Raw genomic sequence first — 20,987 nt, 5'->3', positions numbered from 1 at the left:
ATGTAAATCACTAAACTGTTAGCAGCAATAATTTTAACGTGTGGCACTGGCTTAGGTCTGTTTCAACTCTTCCCTCATTTTGTGGTTATAAGCACAAAAACTAGTACATCAAGACTATGTTCACCCTATTTTATCCGTAAAACTATTTTTTTTTTTTTATATGCACATTATGTTGGAAATGGATCTTTCTTAATAATGTAAAGATTTTTTTTTCCCGCTTTGAATATTCTGGCCTGTGAAAGAAAAGTCCATTATACTGTATTACTTTAAAATCTTAACCCTGAAGAGGAACAATTTTACTCTACAAAAAAACTGTATACTGCGTAACACAATGGAGCTGTGGTAAATATTGCTGCCATAAAGTTCCAGAAAGGTGGGTTTAATTTCTGACTAGAAAACTAGTGAATGAAAGATGGCTTATAATCTTGATATGGCTATTAATCATTACTGTTTCTTTACATTATTTATTTACAACGACCCAACTGCCCCTCCTCCCTTTAGTTAATGCTGTAAAACAGCAGATTTCTCATAAAAATGCCTGCCTATTTATTTTGTATTTCCTTGTGAAGTTTACATTAGATATAGTGTCGTGGGAAATGTGTGGGAGTGTGTGAGGCACACTGGCCATAGATTATTGTAATAGTAGTATTTGGAGGAGGGGATGGTACTTAAACTGTTATTGTACCTCAACATCTGTGTCAAGGGCCAGCTCTTAATTCCTTGAACACGGTTCTCTTGTTTAATAAATGTAGTGATTTTGGAACTTTACTTAAACATGGTTCAACTGGTCTTTATATAAAATATCTTGGGTGGCATTAAGTCTGGCACTACAGACTTACATTGCTGGAGTTCTGGATTTGACTCCTGGAGTTCACACATTATTTTTGTGTGTGTGTATTTTTCTCCAGATATTTCATTTCTACCCCTACATTCAAAATATGTGCTTGATATAATGACTGGTGATTCTAATATGGCTCTATGCGAGTGAGTATATGGTGCGTTAATGTGCTCTGTGATGAATTGGCAGGCTCTGTTCTTGAACTTATACCCAGTAGTTTCAGGCAAGATTGTGAACTAAACTAAGCAAATAAGGGTAATAAAGCTTTTCTTTAAGCAATAATGAAGTACATCACATGTTAAAAACATCTTTTGCACATAAAATAACACAAAGTCCTAAAAGAGGCAACAACAGAAACAATGCATAATAAATAGGACAGCTGATAGAACATCAACCCTCGAAATACAAAAAGAAACATTTGGAAGACATTATAGATATTAAGCACCCAATTTTCAGCTTAGTAAGTGCCAAGCATGGGAAATTGAGAAATCCCATTTGAATATTTATTTTTTTAAATAATTTATTTTTTTATTAACGAAACATCTAAGAGTAACTCCTATACTGCTTTTGTCTGACCTGTTTAATAATCAAAACTAAAACATATCTACTGCTGTATGTCTGCCTTTTTAATCACTGTCTTTGTGGTTTCACATACACCACAATCCTCCTATTTTGACATATGTAAACTGACAAGAAATTACCTTTACTTTCCTAAAGTGCCTTAAAACTGTAAATGAAACATTTTGTAAATACAAATATTTATACATGGAGAGAAACTAGAACTTGATGCTTTACTGAAAATGTACGTGGGTGAAGGTATTTATATCTTTGTTTCCCATTACACTACTAAATTTATCTATTGCGCCTACTGAGCAACTAACTTGTCTGGAACGGTAGACAGAATTTCTGAAACAGAGGACCACAGAAGTATAACAATAGTTGATGAAAAGTAGTTTTAACAATGCTTCCAAAATGTCTATAACCCTTTGCTGGAAGTGAAGGATCAAGAAAGGATTCCTGCTGCAAGGAGCAACTTAAACTACTCAGCTTATGTATTGTTCAACTATGCTTCAAGTCCTACACCACAATGGCATTGCTTTGTTAATATTAGTTTGTAAAGTCTATTATCCAGTACTTCTCCAAGCCATCAACCTACAACTGATGGTATTCTTACCTTCAAAAGAATAAAATGAATAATATGTATTGTATTTTTTTTCTAAAATATTTAAATGTAGGATAAAAAGTATAATGGCTATGCATCTTTCATATATTCCTCAGGTAATGGCATGGACGTTGAACATTGTATTACTGAAAAAAGTTCCAAGCCAAAAATCTTGGAAGTGTGCTGTGAAATGTCTGCAAATCAATCAATCAATCAACAAACAACAATAAACCCCTCATTGATTAATATGAAATTTTACACATTCTTCTGCTCAGATTTCTGCAGTGCAGCTCACAAGTGTGAAACATATAAAGAATAACTCTAATCCATTTCACACAAAAGAGTGAGAAATATCTCATATCAAATATCTGTGTGGAGCAGAACTGCATTGCCAATGTTGTCCCGCATGTTGGACCAAACAAACAATTGTTTGGTTTTCTTAAAAGAAAAAAAATCTTTCATTATGTCAGTCTATATGCATGAGACCTTTGTAATTCACCTCCTCGTGAATAATAAAATCAGCCTTTAAGTAACAACTATGCGGTCATGAAACTTACCTACATAAGGAAAACAGGAAAGGAACAGGAACCTTAGATCAATGCTATTTAAGTTATCTAGTTATTTTTCAAATCCTGAAATTTAGTGGCATTATATTTAAACTATACATCTATGTATTATATTGAGTTATTTAGAATCGCATAGATTCAAGTAACATCAAATTTAGAACTGAAACCTGACTTAAACATAAATGTCAGTCTTCGTTGAAAGAACATGTTTATTCTAATGCTAAAGTTGCATAATGTCTCAAATGAAATAACGTGAAATTTGTATTAAGAGAATCCTCATTTTATAAAACAAAGTACACATCCGTGTCAATTAGCACAAAAACAAGACATTCCCACAACAACTGTGTCAAGGGTGATATATACAATGAAATGACCAGTTCGAGATTCCCACAAAATAAACTTCCTGTTTCCATGTCTGCATTTAATATCTTTAGAAAATGGAGTATATGTAGGCTACCAAGGGGCCTGTTATATTCCCTAGCTCTTCCGGAAAATGACATAAAACAGTAACATAATTGTAATCCCTAGGCTGCACACTTCCAAGCCAGATGACAAGGACACAAAGCCTACAAGCCTCTGACCATTCTATTAAAATTAGTAAAGGATCAGCCAGTAGCAGATGTCTCTAGAAGGGGATCAGAGTTTGGGCAATAAGATTAGGAACAGACCAACAGACTCAGCACCAGTAAAGACAATTAATCAGACAAAAACAATAAGGTAAATATACAAAATAGTATCTGATATTTACATTTAGGCTATGAGGGAAATGTGCTGTATTCCATTGAATTAATGACTGGAATGGACTTTCGTGTTAGAGTTAACAAAAGATGAACCACCAAACAAATGAAAGGTGGCAGATTTCTATGCAGAGTAACAGTACTGGCAGAAGGGGGAGACTAAAAAAAAAGAAAGTTCTGCATTAGTAACTGAGAATCCACTGATTATCAATGAGCTTAGCTCTACATTTGTCAGACTTTAATGAAGACTTTTATCTGATAAACTGAATCTAACTTTTGCTATACTACTTTCATAAGAAATAAAACACTGAACTTTAAGAGGTTCTATATTGCTACAAATTTTCATAATCAGAGTGTTGAGGTAGGTGCCAGTGACAGCTGATTTCAACAAAACACTTATTAGAAGGCGAAATATCTTAATAAAGACAGAAAGATAGTTGAAGCTCTCAAGGGATCAGAGTTTATTTTTTACATGACAGAAAGGAGGAAATAACTCTGTGTGCATACCTGTGATTTGATACTGGCCTGCCTGAGTGGGTGTGTGTGTGAAAGTGAGCTCTGTGGTGGACTGGTTCCTTATCCTGGGGTATTTTCTTAACCACCTTTTCACCATACAAGATTGGTTTCTGCCTTGTGCCATATGCTGGAACAGGCTTTGTCGCACAGTAACAATGAACTGGAACAAGTGGGTTCTGAAAAAGGTGACCGGAAGGATCTTTACAATGTATTAACTAGGCGACTACAGGGCAAAAAAATGAAAAAAGTGCACAAGTTTCTAAGACCACATTATAAATCAGCAATTGGATGAATGGATTGGTAGATAGAGATAAATAGACAGGTCTTTATTTGTCCCCGGGGGAAATTTGCCTTTTTACAGAAGCTCTTTAAATAAATAAATTCATAAACAGGTATATAAGGTCAGGTCAGGTTGGGGAGCATGCACTGGTAGAGCGCATTGCTGCACCAACACGACAACGAAACAGCTTGGACCCTGGATGGCAACCTCCCAGGCAGAAACTATCTGCTGCAGCCAGGTGTTACATGGGCATCCCCTTGGCCTTGTCAAGCCACTCGGGTTGTCAACAATGACCCACATGACCATAGTGCTGTAACTGACGTAGCTCACAATGCAGGTAATATGACTCATTCGGGATTCTGTGAGCAACCGCTCATTTGACACAAAGTCAAAGCAGAGGTACCCAAGGATTCTCCAAAAAAATACAGTACTGTAGGAGTCTCAGGTCACTGGATAGCATCCATGTCTCACAACCATATAGCAAGACAGGAAGCACAAGGACTCTATAGACTTGGACCTTCATCCTATTGCATAGATATTGGGAGCGCCACACACCCGTTTCCAGTGACCTCATGACCCCACTAAAATTATCTCACACTGACTTCATAGGAAGAGTCACCAGAGATGTGAATGTCACTGCCAAGGTAAGTAAACCTCTTGACAAGGTTGACGCTCTCTCTGCAGACAGAAACACTGCTGATGGCTTTGCCTAAGAGTTTATTGAAGGTCTGGTTCTTGGTTTTTATCCAGGACACAAGTCCGGACACTCAGACTCCTTGCTCAGTCTCTTGAGGGCCCTGACCAGAGCCTCCATTGACTACATACATAAGTACTACATAGTAGCCTACATAAACAAGTTATTAAATAAATATTTATACACACACACTTACATTTTGGCCTGAATACACACTGAAAATGTCTATATAGAAAGAAAATTAACTTCTTTAGCGTCAGACCTGGATATCACACTGAAACAACAGTGCTAAAAGTGTTAGTCCCGAGTGTCACTTGGACAACTGTTCAGACACATTTCATGTAAGTGTTAGACCAGAGGATTATTTGGACTGTAAAAGTACCAACAGCATTTGTGCCGAGTGTTGCTCGGGAAACTATTTAGGCATGTCTTGCGTAAGCGGCAGGCCTGAGTGTTAAGCAGGCAACAGTGCAGACATGTCTTCGCCTAGCCTCATTATGGCGTCTCGTAAAAAACTTTTTTAAGCAGCCCATATATTGCACGCTCTTGACAGTGATACAAGCAGTGATAATGAAGTGAATCTGTCTTCAAGTAGTGAAACTGAAACGGACGTTAAAATCGAAATTGATTCTGCAGAATCTGAAAGTGATACTTGTGTCAATCGCACATGTGCAGTGTGTTGTGTCTAATATCCTGACTGCGATGTTTGATTGTGTATTTCACCGTGCTTCAAGGTATCCCACATAAAACAACACAATTTGACAGTACATACGGTATTAGTATTTTTATTATTATTTGTATCGTTATTATACTTTCTACTAGTGCTGGGCGGTATACCAGTTCATACCAAAAACCATTTTTTATTTTTGTTATGATATGGATTTTTCTTATAACGCAACACCAGTTTAAGATGCCTAAACAATGTTCGGGAACGTGCCGCAGCGGGAAACTGTTTAAAGGTGACCTTTTTCACTGCTACACCGCTAAACACATACAATGGAATACAGTGGAACCTCGGGTCACGACTGTTATTCATTCCAAAACTCTGGTCGTAACCCGATTTAGTGAAGTAATTTCCCTCATAGGATTGTATGTAAATACAATTAATCTATTCCAGACTGTACGAACTGCATGTAAATATATTTTCTTTAAAGATTTTTAAGCACGAAAATAGTTAATTATACCATAGAATGCACAGTGTAATAGTAAACTAAATGTAAAAACATTGAATAACACCCAGGCTCCCTGCTCAGCTAGATGCACGCGAGCCTGCAGTCGCTTTCACGCGCTGGCTCTCGCTCTCACACGCTGGCTCTCGCTGAAGCTGTAGCAGACGATAAAGTTGAACATGATGACACAGAAGAACTTTTGCTGGAAATTTTTTTTTTCTCAATCCACATCATAAGTTATGTAGCACATTAAATGCATTGTGTTAATTGTTCCCCGAGCCGTGTTAATCGCTAGGTGTTTCTTAACACTAAAATTACCAAAGCCTACGAAAAAACTTGTGGATCCGTCCCACCTTAAATTGCTTTGCACCTCTCCGTCAGCGTCTTTTGTCCTGTAAATGTGTCGATAAAGACAAGCAGCAAGCAACAAGCAGCCTGTTATCACATCCCCCCACCGCTGCACAGTTTTCTCAGCTCAAGTCTGTTTACCTGCGTGTCAGTTGCTTAGAGATGTAACGAGTGAGAAGTCAAGCAAAAGGACACTTTTATAAATACTGTATCGTTATTTGGAACACATGCAGCTCATGTGTGTTCTGTGTCTACAGCAATCTATGTAAACACATCCTTAAAACAGAAAAGTTTTTCATGTTTTATTAATAATTGACAAAATGTAGACTGAAGTGTATAATGTGTGAAGCCTGAAGTCCAAACATCAAATAAACACTTTCACAAAAGGTACAAATATAACACAAGTGCTCTTTTATTCTAACTGCAGAAAAAGAACCCGCATTAGAGGGTGCGACATTGACACCCCTTTGATATGACCACTTCGGTGGCGCAACGGTATCAACTGTTGACTGGTAATCAAAACTTCATGGGTTCGACCCCGAACGAGTCCGTTTTGAGAAGTGAGCTACTCTTATTCTTACTATTTTAGAATAAAAACATACATTTCATTTCAGTCTGTAACAGCCGGTGTAAATTTATGATACTTGGAAAGGTTTGCTTTGTTTTTTTTATTCAGTTTTATTCTCGGAAAGGTTTGCTTTGTTTTTTTTATTCAGTTTTATTCTCTCAGTTGCGTTCACGATCCCACCCCCCCATCTGACACTGCTGTTTTCACATGAAGACGCGCCATAACAGAGGTGCACTGAGATGATGATGACGGTACTACATCGGAGAAAGAATGCATGTTGCACTTTTGCCGTCGCTGTACTTTGTATATGTACATGGGAAGCTCTGCAGTCTACTTGTGACTTTATGCTGTAGGAAGTAAGTAAATAAATAAAGGTAATTAAGTAAATAACATTCAATCTGGCTCTTATATACAAAGTACAGCGACGACAGCTTCCACCTGCAGCTATAGCCTCTTCAGTACGCGAGCAACTCTCCATGTGCCCAAAACATTAATATTTATGTTACTTACTAAAAGCCAGATTGAATGTTATTTACCGTGATTTTTTTTACTTACTTCCTACAGCGTAAAGTCACAAGTAGACTGCAGAGCTTCCTGTGTTTGATCGACACGGGCATTCTAAAAAATACACATGTAATGCCGCGAAAAGTGCCTGCTGACACTTTAGTACACAAGCAATGGTACGAGAATGCAATTAGATCTTCTTTTGGGCACATGCACCGTCCAGATCTAAACACTAGCGTGGAGAGTCGCTCACATACTGAAGAGTCTATAGCTGAAGGTGGAAGCTCCCGTCGCACTTTTCCAGTCACTTTACTTTGTATATAAAAGTCAGATCGAATGTTATTTACCTTAATTTATTTACTTATCTTCCTACAGCGTAAAGTCATAAGTAAACTGCAGAGCTTCCTGTGTTTGATCGACACGGGCATGCTGACACAGTACATGTGTAGTGAAGTGACTACAGCTGCAGGTGTAAGCTCCTGTCTTACCCTACACAGCTATGTTTGATTTTATTCAGGAAAAGATCCCAGTCACCCCACGGGAGAAAGACTTTCCGAGACTCTTCAGTACGCGAGCGACTCTCCACGCTAGTGTTTAAATCTGGACAGTGTCTGTGCCCAAAAAAAGTCTAACTGCATTCTCGTACTATTGCTCGCGTACTAAAGTCTCACCAGGCATTTTTTGTGGCATTACACGTGTAATTTGTGAGCATGCCCTTGCCGATCAAACAGAGGAAGCTCTGCAGTCTACTGCAGTGACTTTATTCTGTAGGAAGATAATTAAATACATCGAGGTAGATAACATTCGACCTGGCTTTTATATAAGTAACATATAAATGCTTCTTATGTAAAGACCATCACAAAACATAATAACAAACAGGAGTTTGCAAGATACATTGGCGAGCTCTGTAAGCCGTGCTGCTTCTTTGAAGGACAGGTATAGGGCAGACTGACTGGCATGATGACGCCGGACTTCATCCTGTATCCAAACGGTGCCATCTTTCACATTTATGCCTGGTGCAACTGCGTTGTTCTTATATGTGAGAGGACGTTTCTTGCAGGAAGGGCTTGTGTTCTCTTTCTCCGATCAGTGTTCACCTCTGTTATAGCACGTCTTTATTTGAAAACAGCAGTGTCAGATTGGGGCGAGTGTGAACACAACTGAGAGTATAAAACTGAATTAAAAAAAAAAACAAAAAACAAAGCAAACCTTTCTAAGTATCATAAATTTACACCAGCTGTTACAGACTGAAATGAAAATTTTTATTCTAATATAGTAAGAATGAGAGTATCTCACTTGTCAAAACTGACTCTTTCGGGGTCGAACCCATGAAGTTTTGATTACCAGTCAACAGTTGATACCTCTGTGTCACCGAAGCCGTTGTATCAAAGGGGTGTTAAGGTCGCACTCTAACGCGGGTTCTTTGTCTGCAGTTATATATCTGAATAAAAGCGCACTTGTTGTGTTATACTTGTACCTTTTGTGAAAGTGCCTGTTTGATATTTGGACTTCAGTCTTCACACATTATACACTTCATGTCTACATTTTGTCTTTAGTACTAAAACATGGAAAACGTTTGTCTTTTAGGTATTCGTTCAACAAAGCTTCAGTGACAGACTTTTGTCACTGTCTTGCTCCACTGACAGACTGAGGAGATTGTTCCTCCCCCACACTATGCGACTCTTCAATTCCACCCGGGGGAGTAAATGCTAACATTATTTAAAGTTATTGTCTGTTTTTACATGCATTTTTATTACTCTTTAATTTAATATTGTTTTTTGTAAACAGGGGACAAACAGTTGGGAGAGGTTTTTGCAGTTTCTCCGGCAGTGGTGGGATGGTATAGCAGGCTGCTTGGGATTATCGACAAAAGACACTGAATGGAGAGGTGTGAGCGGATTTAAGGTGGGCCGGAATTACGAGGTTTCTCGTAAGCTTTGGTAATTCTAGTGTTAACCAGACTTCCTCTTGCACTATGAGGAGGCGCAGGCAGCGCTCGCCACACACAATACATTCATTTCATGATATTCCTGCTCCCTGAATATTTAGAATGCTAAGATAAGTACCTGATATAATTTTCATGATGAAATGTATTAAAGCAGGTATTGAGGCTTGTACATATGTACCTTGACTATTCCAAACATGAAAAAAAATGAACACAAAAATAACAGACTAATATAACAAATAAATAAATGCACACTAAACCTTTATGGAGCAACTACGTCAGAATTCAGGAGATAAGTGGATTGCAGCACAAAAAAAAACAAACTAGCGTAGAAAAATGTAAGGTCTCTCTGTGTGTAGAGATACACAAAAACCGATTCAAGGACAGGCATGAAAAATAATTTTGGAAGTAAAGGTTTCAATGAGTATGTAACTATATGTACAAAGTTATAAACTGCTTATTTGTTGCTTCTGAGTCATATATATTATGTGTTTGTGTGTTTATATATTTTTTTATTAAACAATAAAAAAATACATATAGAACTGCAATACTTTGTTTTAGATTGGTGAGGTGCAAGAGACTAAATATTTCCAAAAAATTACAATGTTAACAAAAAGGTTAACACTTTGTGCTTGATTACAATGATACGTGACTGATTGGGGACAAACGAAAATTGAATTGAGGTTGTGTATTATAAAATACCAGTAAATGGCGAGTGCACTTGACTTGAGTATTCATAGTTTTCATACTCTTTCTCTGTACATTTACCATTTCTTTGCTCAGAGTTTGATGCGCTTGCTGCTTTGTGAGCAGCTCTTCTTTTCTCCAGCCTAGCGACCCGCTTCTTTTCTTCTTTCATTGGCATCTTTTCGCGTTAAAACTAATTAAGTCAGTGTTTGTGTTGTAATTACTTAGTACGTTTTCTTTAATTTTTCACTTAAGCTGGCACTTAAATCATTCTTGAGGCAGATTAAAGACTTAAGATATGAAGAGGTAGGGATGAGAAAGGCGCCAGCATACATGAGCCGCATGGTCGCCCTGCTGGCCGCTGCCGAGAGTTGATTCTACAATCAAATAAAATAAAAATAAAAAGAGGAATAACTTTGGAGGTCAATCATCACCCTGAAAGGGGATAGCAGACGTCATGTAGTATTTGTGTATCAAATTTCAAGTCAGTAGTAGCTCAAACAGTTTGCGAGCTACAGGTGATTTAAAATCCTGGACAGACAAATGGGCAGCCATGGTAGCGTATTATATAAGAAAATGATTTTGGTTATGTACTGTAAAATCCAGTTTTTGGAAAGAAAGCGACAATTGTTTAATGTACTAGAGGGCTTCACCACATGCTCACTTCGCTCGTCAACCCTCAAGCACCGTTGTGAATGGCGGGCTGAACGCACCCCAAGGAGACGCTTTCGCTCCTCCAAAACCCCTCTTAAATGGTGATACAATGGGAATCAAATAACAGGTTTTTTTACCTCCTCTTTGCTCAATCAGCTGTTAGCTTGCTGCTGGCTCCTGGGAGGCGTGATCTGCATTTCGTGTGGTGCTTCGTACATGTTATAGTCACTGCCTTGTCTCTCTTCTCCCCCAGACATCCTCAAACACTGTATCTGTTTTTACTGTTCCGTTATTTTGCCGAGCAATTTTTCTGTTTGTTTGTGCTAATGTGATCTTTACTCTCATGTTGTTGAGACTTTCGAATTTTCCTACTTCCATTATCTCTAACTTGCTCTGCATTTTTATCACGGGACTTGCTTCCAAAGGTTGTAAGTATGACGTGACTTGCCCATGTCGTGGGACGTGAAAGTGTCTCTGTCTCTCTTCAAAAGATCACGTCTCATCCCAAGTTTTTTTTTTTTTAAATAATAGAGAGATTTTATTTAGTTGATATTGGTGTAAACCAAAGTTATTTAGTAATATAAATGCTTTCTTTTAAAAATTTGGAGTATTAAGACTCACTGATCTTCAACCATTTGCAGTTCCTTTACTAAATAAGCAGAAAAATAGCCATTCATTTTTGGATTTAGATTTCTTAATGACGAAGTGGTGAATGCTTCACGTGCATTCCCTTAAATACTAAATCTAATTATAAACAAATAAAAAAGAAGAAACTGTGAGTGTTTACTATTTGGTATACCCAGATGTTTATTGCAGACTATAGACAATTAGATAAATATTCGATAAATGATCAACATAATGCAACATAGTTTTAAAAATATGAACATACCTTTTAAATAATACAAAAACCAAATATGAAAACAGTTAACTTCTCCTTTCATTAAGACATTTGTTCCAAATGCAAACACCTGTTAGAGCTGCTTCTTTACATTTGAAGATTGCTTTGTTAACTTTTTTCCCTACTTCACTTTTCAAATGGCAGGACTCTAACATCTTTACTGTTTTAAAGACTATTGGAAAACTATGGGTGGTGTGGTGGCTCTGAGGCTAGGGATCTGCATTGGCAATCGGAAGGTTGTCAGTTCGAATCCCGTGAATGCCAAATGGGACTCTGCTCGTTTGGGCCCTAGAGCAAGGCCCTTAACCTACAATTGCTGAGCACTTTGATAGTGAGAAAAGTGCTATATAAATGCAAAGAATTATTATTATTATAGGGAGTGAGAAGCTGCTCCAAGCTGCACCAAATATTTTTATTTACTGTATATTGTGATACTTTTCAAGATTTAAGAAGTAGTTTACTATTACTAATCCGACTTATTAAAAAAGTTAATTTTTATTCTCCACCATGTCGAGAAGTAGCAAAGTAGGGTGGACAGCATATGGTAACATGTGGGGACACATACAAGAAAAAGTGTTAAGTACAAGGATCAAGAGGGCTAGCAAATCTAATTATCATTTATGCTGTCATGTTCAGTCAAAATAGTCATATTCTGAAAGGTGGATATTTGGCTCTGGCTTGGAACATGTGGAAACAATATCCCATAAACAGTTCTCCTCTACAGTAGAGCTAATCTGACTGGCAGTGCATATTACATATCTTGTGTGTCAGCATAAAATGGTTGCACAGAATATCGACTGTAGGAGGAAAGAATACCACTGCAAAAGTCAACATTAAACGAAAGGAACACAAACTGAAACTTAAGTATGTGCTAAGGCAAAAAGCAAAATCTTAAACCATGGCTGTGGTTGAACTTATTGAACTGGATGGAAATAAAAATTTAGCTTAGCGCCGATATAGCAAACAAACAAAAATTTTGCTTAATATAACATATATCTCACGGGCCTGTTGTATCATTCATACATAAATACAATCTTATTGATATTAACCCTGTCCACCATCTAGACACTAAACTGCCCAGACTGTTTACCGATCATTCATGAGGAATATAAATACTGCCTTTTATTTTAAGTATTACAGTGACTGGACAAACGCTATGATAGCCTTAATTTTCCATATTTTTGGTTTCCATGAGTGGGTGTCAAATTAGTTGTAGAAGTTGAATTTTCACACCACTGCTTAGAAATACCACACTGCATAATTCTGAGATTTCAGATGTACATTTTTTATTTTACCATATCTTTTAACTCTTTGGATTCAGACATTAACAAAAATCCAAATCAGTTCTTAGAATTCTCAGGAATGCTTGGCATGCTTACTGCATCTTGATCCTAAACTGTGGGGTTTAAGCACCAGTTTATACTTCATGCTCAGAATTCAAATGTGCACGCTTCATGGCTGCCTTGCATTCCCAGCATTTTTTTGATGCGTCTTCTGACCACATCCTCAGAAATTAATATGATGCATGTGTGAGTTACAGTACCATCAAAAATATAGGTGGCATGTGTGTTCAAGTTTTGGCACGTGACGGCATCTTTTTTTATTATCAACGTAATGGCAAGCCACAATGTAGCTCCAACAGGAAAATTCTTGAGTGCTTCTATGTTTGATGAATGGATTGAGCAGGTGAAGCAAATCATCAAACTAACATGCTGACATGCGATTGTATTCATGGGGTTTTTGTCATCCATTTCTCCCATAGGCAATACAAGTGTCACATATTCCCCATCTTAATAACTCGATACATTTAAAGATCCCACATACAATCTTCTGTTTCACTGTTGTGGTCTTTTTTTGCACCTTCACAACAGCATCAGAATGCAAAGAATTTTTCTTTTTTCTCAGATAAAAAATGTCAATAGTAATTATGACTTTTATTCTGTTCTGTAATTAATCTCAAGGCAGATTCAAATAATTGCAAATATTTCAAATATCAAACAATATGAAGAAAAAAAATGATGAAAAAGTGACTCTTCCCTAACTGCCTCACTACTTGGTAACTGCAACTACCTGTACACTACCTGAGCATCTGTTACATTTCTATGAACATTTGATGTTGCCTACACTTGCAGGCTGATCTTTTTTCATGTACATTTACAGTATATAAATCTTGGGCTGACTTACCTCTTCATTTCTAGCAATGTTCAGTATATGAACATGGTCCCATCTTCACTGAACCATTTGCACATGCACAGACAAAGCTATGACATTCTACACCAGTTTTCATTAAACCATCATGGCATTACTGAATATTCTGATTATACTCATTTATTCACTCCATGATATGGAAGCAAGAATCAAAGACTATTCTTACACCCATCTTTTAGTAAAAAGCAGCAGTGAAATGTTACACTTTTTCCTGTGGATGTCACTGATATCTTCTGTAAATGAAGCCAATCCAGATTTTATCTTGTTGACCTGAGATTACAACCTCTATAATGCTATTTTGTTCTGTGTGCTTCTATTACCAAATAATACAATAGGACTATTGCTGTGACCAAAGTTACTAATATAATAATCAAGCATATACAGATGGCTGTATTATTTTGACAATTTCATAGAAAAAATCCAGAGTACTTTGAACATCTGTGAGGCTCAAGGACTGTGTTTCTAATATGGATGTGAGCAACACTGGAGCAGAAGGAACAGTTCAGTCTTCTTTTCCTTTCACTCTGTACACCTCAGACTAAACATATAACAGTAGATCATGTCATTTTCTAAAATTCTCAGATGATTTAGCACTTATGGGGAGTATTGATAAAGGGGATGAGACAGAGTATAGGAGTCAGTTGGAAAAGTTAGTTTCTTCATACAAAGAAAATTGTCTGCAACTGAACATCAGCAAAACCAAGGAACTAGCTATTGACTTTCGCCACACCAAAGAGCCTTTGTATCTGTTCGCTATTCAGAGAGTGGATATAGAGGGGGTCCAACTCCAACAAGTACTGTGGAGTCCAAAGTAATGAAAGTTTGGATTGGTCTATGAACACAGAGGAACTGTATAAGAAAGGGTAGAGCAGGCTCTTCTTCCTTAGAAGACTGTGTTCCTTTAATGTGGGTAGTGACATTCTCCACATATTCTATAACTCTGTGATGGCCAGTGTGATTTTCTATGTTGTGGTGTGCTGGGCTGGTAACATCACTTCAATAGTGGCCGATTGGATCAACAGACCAATTAAAAGAGCAAGTTCAGTTATAGGATGCACTCTAGACCCCCTGGAAGTCATGGCAAAGGAGAGGTTAACAAAAAAGCAGAGTGTCATTATGAACAATGCTTTCTCAGCTTCTCTATGACACACTAACATGGAGTACTTTCAGCCAACGAATCATTCAGCAGAATTATGTCAAGAAACACTACTGGGGCTCCTTTATACCAAGAGCAATATGTCTGCATAATGTCTCACTGCGACTGTGACATTGAATTTTTCTTGCTTTATAGTAAATCCAGTGTGTGTGAAGACCAAAGTGTATATGTATATTTATTTGTATTCATATATCTATCTATTTATTTATTTATTTAAAGAGCTTCTGTAAAAATCCAAATTTACCCCCTGGGAACAAACAAAGTTCTCTCTCTCTGTATCATCATGAAAACCCAAAACTCTTTATCAAACTTGGTAATTCCCGCTCTAGAGAAATTCTGGAAGATGTTAAGATAGGCAGTCAACCATCTTAAAAGGCAACCATTGAGGAGGAAGTTCAACACAGAAATAGTTGTGCCAGTATCCTCTTCAGGATGAATCATAATTTCAAGTTTAAGCCAAACTAAAGGCCTCGGAGGCTATTTGCATCACTACTCTGCTATACTAGACGCCACTAAATAACACCTAGTATAGTGGTTAGATCTGTGTTTCGAGGGCTGAAAACCTCAGCCATTTGTGGTGAACATATATATTGATCAGCCACAACATTATACCACTTTAACGTGAAATAAATAACAATGATTATCTTGTTGCAGTGGAACCTGTTAAGGTTTGGGACATATTAGTCAGCAAGTGAACAGTCAATTCTTAAAGGTGGTATGTTGAAAGCAGGAAAAATGGACAAGCATAAGGATCTGAAGGACTTTGACAAGGGCCAAACTGTAATAGCTAGACAACTGGGTCATAGCATCTGTAAGGTGGCAGGTCTTATGGGATGTTCCTGGTATACGATGGTTAGTGCCTACTAAAAGTGGTCCAAGGAAGTTCAACCAGTGAAATAGCAACAGTGTCATGGGCATCCAAAGCTCATTGATGTGAGTGGGGAACAACAGTTAGCTGTCTGGCCCAGTCCTGCAGAAGACCTACTGTGGCACAAACTGAACAGTGTCAGAACACACAGTGCATTGTAACTTGCTGTGAATGAGGCTGTGTAGCCATAGACCAGTCAGGGTGTCCATGCTGACCCCTATCCACCACCAAATGTGCCTACAATGGACATGTGAGTGTCAGAACTGGACCATGGAGCAAAGGAAGCAGGTTGCCTGGGGGGAGTATTCTCCATACATTGCTTAAATCACTCAAGATCAGAAGCCTCATCTTGGATTAGCTAATTTCAGTTAGCCTCATCCAGTTATGTCGGTTCTCTGAACACACCTGAAGACAAGATTACCATAGACGGATTCAATCATCTAAGAGGACTGCATGCTCCCGTGAAGCTTGAAAAGCCCATAATTATCGAGACTAGAAAACATGATCAGCAAGTTGCTTATTGGTGGATAGAAATGGAAAAAGAAAGAGTGCAATTTTTTTTTCAGGCTGAGCAAGAAGAGGGGTTACTGGAGGGGTATGATGAATTCAAGTAATTAATATGTACAAAAGGAAACACTGCAAAAAGGCCAAAACTCGAAAAGCGGGCTGGCAAAAAGTGGCAGACAAATTAAATGTACAAATATTTCTTTTACTATTTATATACAATGTTAAATTTCCACAGTGTTACATCATTATAATGCAGATCAAATATAAGCAAAGTCAGGACCTGGAAACAGGTTAAATATACATACTAGGAAAAAAAATATATACTTGAAACATAGCATAAACAGATTCAAAAACATTTGTTTTATTAATACTAGGGCTTTGCTTCCAGCTCGCCTTCGCTCTAATAATAGAGAGATTAGTATTACATATTACTCCTTTAAAAGCTAACAAGAAGGTGGACAAAAAAAAAAAAAAGGTCCACCTGGTCCAGACCTAAAAACTGCCCCACCGAGGGCATTGTAGGGAGAAGCTCCTCCTCAGAACCAGTGGCCGTTTGCAGCAGTGGTTACTTCATTGCAGGTAAAGGACCAGCATGGAACATACTGTATTTGTGCTTTATGTGTACCATAGGTGTGTTTTCAGAGGCCTTTTGTTTCAATTTCCATATACTCCTTTTGTGATGGGTCAGTTGCAGAGTATGTCATAACACTTCCACCTGGGCCTGAGTAATGAGAAGCTGACCCATGTGATGTGCTAGATGAGGAAACAGTATCTGTCCACTCATCAGGAGAAGAGGTAAATATGTAAATAATGCATAAACTCCACTCTAAGCATTCCTGTATTGATAGTGAAACAACTGTTGTGCAGGGGCCCATTGCCCCTTCTGGTATACAGTTTACATCGAAAAAGGGAGATGGGGAGGTTTGTTGTGATATCCTAATGAAGCTTCATGAACCATTTGCTGTATTCTGTGAACACATGAAATGGCAAAATGGTTCAAAGTATCATACTGTGAACCTTTTCCAGACACCACCAGAGAGTCAGTACACATTACTGCAGAGGCAAGAGGCACTATGAAGACAAAAATCTTAAGGCAAATGTGACAGAAAAATGTGTATGGCTTGTACAAAGAATATCTTCAGCAGAAAATGACATAAGAAAATTAAAAATGAGAAAAATTCAACAGAAAATGGAGGTAGATGAACTGAGGAAAACCAGATTCAAGATACAGATACAACAAATGGTAAAGAATGAATCTCTCTCTCTCTTTCACACACACATTGTATGTACTTCTTAATCACTATCTCCAACTTGCAGTCTGAAAGGAAGTAGAGAGTTTTGGGTAATAAACATAACATTTGTGTTGAACAATTGTGTGATCATTATTGAAAATATTGGGCCATAATTCTGTCTCTAGCAGCTCTCCCACTGGGCTGGTCAAGGTGCAGTGTCTCAAGGTCATCTTCAGGCTGCACCACCACCCAAGATTCCCTTTCTTTTCTAAGGGTGGCTTTGTTGTGTAACGTAGAGCATGCAACAGTTGTGTCACATGCTCTTTTGGATGCAACCTTCAGCCTTTTTCGACATTGAAATCTCTCCTTTAGATGGCCAAAGTTTGTTTCAGTTCATGCCCTTGTCCTAGACAGAGCTGTATTATATCAGGTTTGTGGGCCAGTTTTGGGAAATGGAGTGATTAAAAAGTGTCTACAGGCATAGCTCCTGTCTCCACTCAGGATCTCATCATAATGGCCTGCTTTCGAGAAGGTTTGAGGTTCACAATTTGTTGCTATGACGATACATCCAACAAGAGTTTTTAAGAACTGATAAATCTAGGATCGTGCTAAATTGCAAACAATTTAATTCTGCTAAATCGGTAATCCACATACGAAAAAAAACTTCCTGGTCTGATAAATCACATTCTTTCAGATCATGTGGACTGCTGGTTATGTGTGTGTCGTTTACCTGAGGAAGAGATGGCAGCTGTATGCACAATTTGAAGAAGGCAAGTCAGCAGAGACAACATGATGGTCTGATAAATGTTCTGCTGAAAACCTTGGACCTTGACATTCATGTGAATATTACTTTGACTTGTATTCCCTGATGGCAATGCCTTCTTTCAGCAGGACAGTGCACACTGACACACAGCAAAAAATGTTCAGGAATGGTTTGAGGAACATGGCAAAGAGTTCAAGATTTGACTTGGCCTCCAAATTCCCCAGAAACAAGTCCAGCCTATGGGGTCCCCACCTTTCAACTCACAGGATATAAAGGATCTGCTGCTAACATCTTGGTGCCAGACTCCAAAGGACACCTTCAGAGGTACTGTGTATTCTATGCTTTGCCCTATTAAAGCTGTTTTGGTTGCACAAGGGGCACCCACACAATATTAGGCAGGTGGTTTTAATATTGTGAATGATCAGAGTATAACTCAGATAGATGTCACTCTTATTTTAAGTGCCAGCTGAAAGAGACAAGAAAACATTAAAAATGAAAAGTGTTGATTATATTACAACTAGATTTAAAGAATACACATCAATGCAAAAAATCACCAGATCATTTATAAAAGTCACTGTACCTAGGGAGATGTGGCTTTAGAAATGCATGCACTTTCTTTTTAAAAAGTTTCAAAGTGATGAAACAGACTTCTATAACAATGCACAGAGGATGCAAAGCCTTTTCATCAACAAGAGAAATTTTCCATACTACTGACAGACCTTCTGGCCCAATCAGAAGCAACTATCAACATTAACCCAAAAGTATCAGAAAGTAAAGTCAGTCTTTTGTTTTAACTCGCATATCCCCTGAATTAAAGCTGACCACCTAACAAGCACAAACATCTATCTATTGTCACTCAGTTCCTGCGCTCTCAGCTCCAAGCGGGGTCAAAAATAAAAGACAAAGAGTAGAAGACAAAGTAGAACGCCCTAAAGAGGTCCAAAAACGTTGGCACGATATACATGCAGAGCAGGTTAGGGATTATTAAAGTATTAAAATTCGAAAGTTTCAAAAACTGATAGCAAAGATCACATTAGCACTAACAAATGGAATTTATTACTCTGTGAAATGAAAGAACAGTGAAAAGAGATCAAATATATGGACATAGGTGATACGACAGAAGTATGTAAATATAGTTCGGCTTTAAACTTCAAGTCAGAGACTTATAGATCATCTAATTCATGTTGCCATCAGGGAAAAGTAGCATTTCTTCCCATAGAAGAGGCATATCGACGAGAATTAAAAGATTTATTGTTTGGTGAAAGTGAAATTCACATACGCAAGCGGCAGACACATGAAGTGGCTGGCGAGAGAAACAAGCAAGGGGCAGAGCCCTCTAGTTTAATCAAAATCTCTTTAATAATTATCAGGAGTCATTATTGACACTAGGCACCAAACAGCTTGCAGAACACTTCAGAAAACAGGTTTGAGGAATTACAATTTCTCTCAAAACATATTGTGGTAACATTTCTTTCTTTGTTTTTTGTTCAAGAATTCAAAACTCTTTCTTGGGCTTTCATATACCTTAGTAATTAAAGGCATTATTTGGGAACTGTGAAATTGGTCCCAATTGAGCATGGCTCTGAGTATAAAAGAGACATGGAAGAAAGTGGAGGCACATTCACTGTTGTGTCCTGCCTTGCACTCAACACTGTCTGTCCTGTGGCCCTTAACTGAATCAAGTGGGTCTAAGGATGTCGCGTTTTCTTCTCAGCTGGCCACACTCTATACCCACTCTGACCTTTCACTTCAGTTTTTTTCTATCTTTATTCTATGTTAACTCTCTAACCCAGCCACAGGGATGCACAAACCAGTGTTTCTCTTTGTGCAGGTCCCAAGCCCAGATAAATGGGGAGGGTTACATCAGGAAGGGCATCCGGTGTAACATTTTGTCAAATCAATATGCGGACAACAATACAAATTTCCATACTGGATCGGTTGAGCCCCGGGTTAACAACGACTGCCACCAGTATTGTTAGCCAACAGGGTGCTGGCAGAAACTGGCCTACTGTTGGCCGAAGAAGAAGGAGAAGAAGAGGGGGGAGACGTGTCCGGAGGCAGGAGGAGAGGAGGAAAGTGAAGAAAGTGGAACTGAGGGTAGTAACTTTGAATGTTGGCAGTATGACTGGTAAGGGAAGAGCGTTAGCAGATATGATGGAGAGAAGGAAGGTTGATATATTGTGCATGCAAGAGACTAAATGGAAGGGGAGTAAGGCCAGTTGGATCGGAGGTGGATTAAAATTGTTCTATCATGGTGTGGATGGAAGGAGAAATAGGGTAGGAGTTATTCTGAAGGAACAGTATGTCAAGAGTGTTTTGGAGGTGAAAAGAGTATCAGGCAGAGTAATGATTATGAAGCTGGAAATTGGAGGTGTGATGATGAATGTTGTTAGTGCATATGCACCGCAAGTTGGGTGTGCAATGGGTGAGAAAGAAGATTTTTGGAGTGAGCTGGATGAAGTGATGAACAGTGTACCCAAGGGACAGAAAGTGGTGATTGAAGCGGATTTCAATGGGCATGTTGGTGAATGGAAAAGTGGAGACGAGGAGGTGATGGGTAGGTATGGTGTCAAGCAGAGGAATGAAGAACGTCAGAGAATAATGGATTTTGCCAAAAGGATGAACATGGTTGTAGTGAATACCTTTTTGTAAGAGGGAGGAACATAGGGTTACGTATAAGAGTGGAG

At 38.2% G+C, this 20,987-nt stretch overlaps 1 protein-coding gene across 3 annotated transcripts in view; it reads right to left on the bottom strand.

Moving 5' to 3' along the window:
• The window catches only part of gemin8 (gem (nuclear organelle) associated protein 8), a 142,739-nt gene that overhangs the window by 20,973 nt on the left and 100,779 nt on the right, over positions 1–20,987 (bottom strand). The gene's annotated exons all lie outside the window — the stretch shown is intronic.

This window comes from Polypterus senegalus, chromosome 2 (genome assembly GCF_016835505.1).
Source record: "Polypterus senegalus isolate Bchr_013 chromosome 2, ASM1683550v1, whole genome shotgun sequence".
In the NCBI taxonomy this organism is placed as follows: domain Eukaryota; kingdom Metazoa; phylum Chordata; class Cladistia; order Polypteriformes; family Polypteridae; genus Polypterus; species Polypterus senegalus.
The sequence above is the reverse complement of the archived record's forward strand: the minus strand, read 5'-3'. Positions and strand labels throughout refer to the sequence as shown.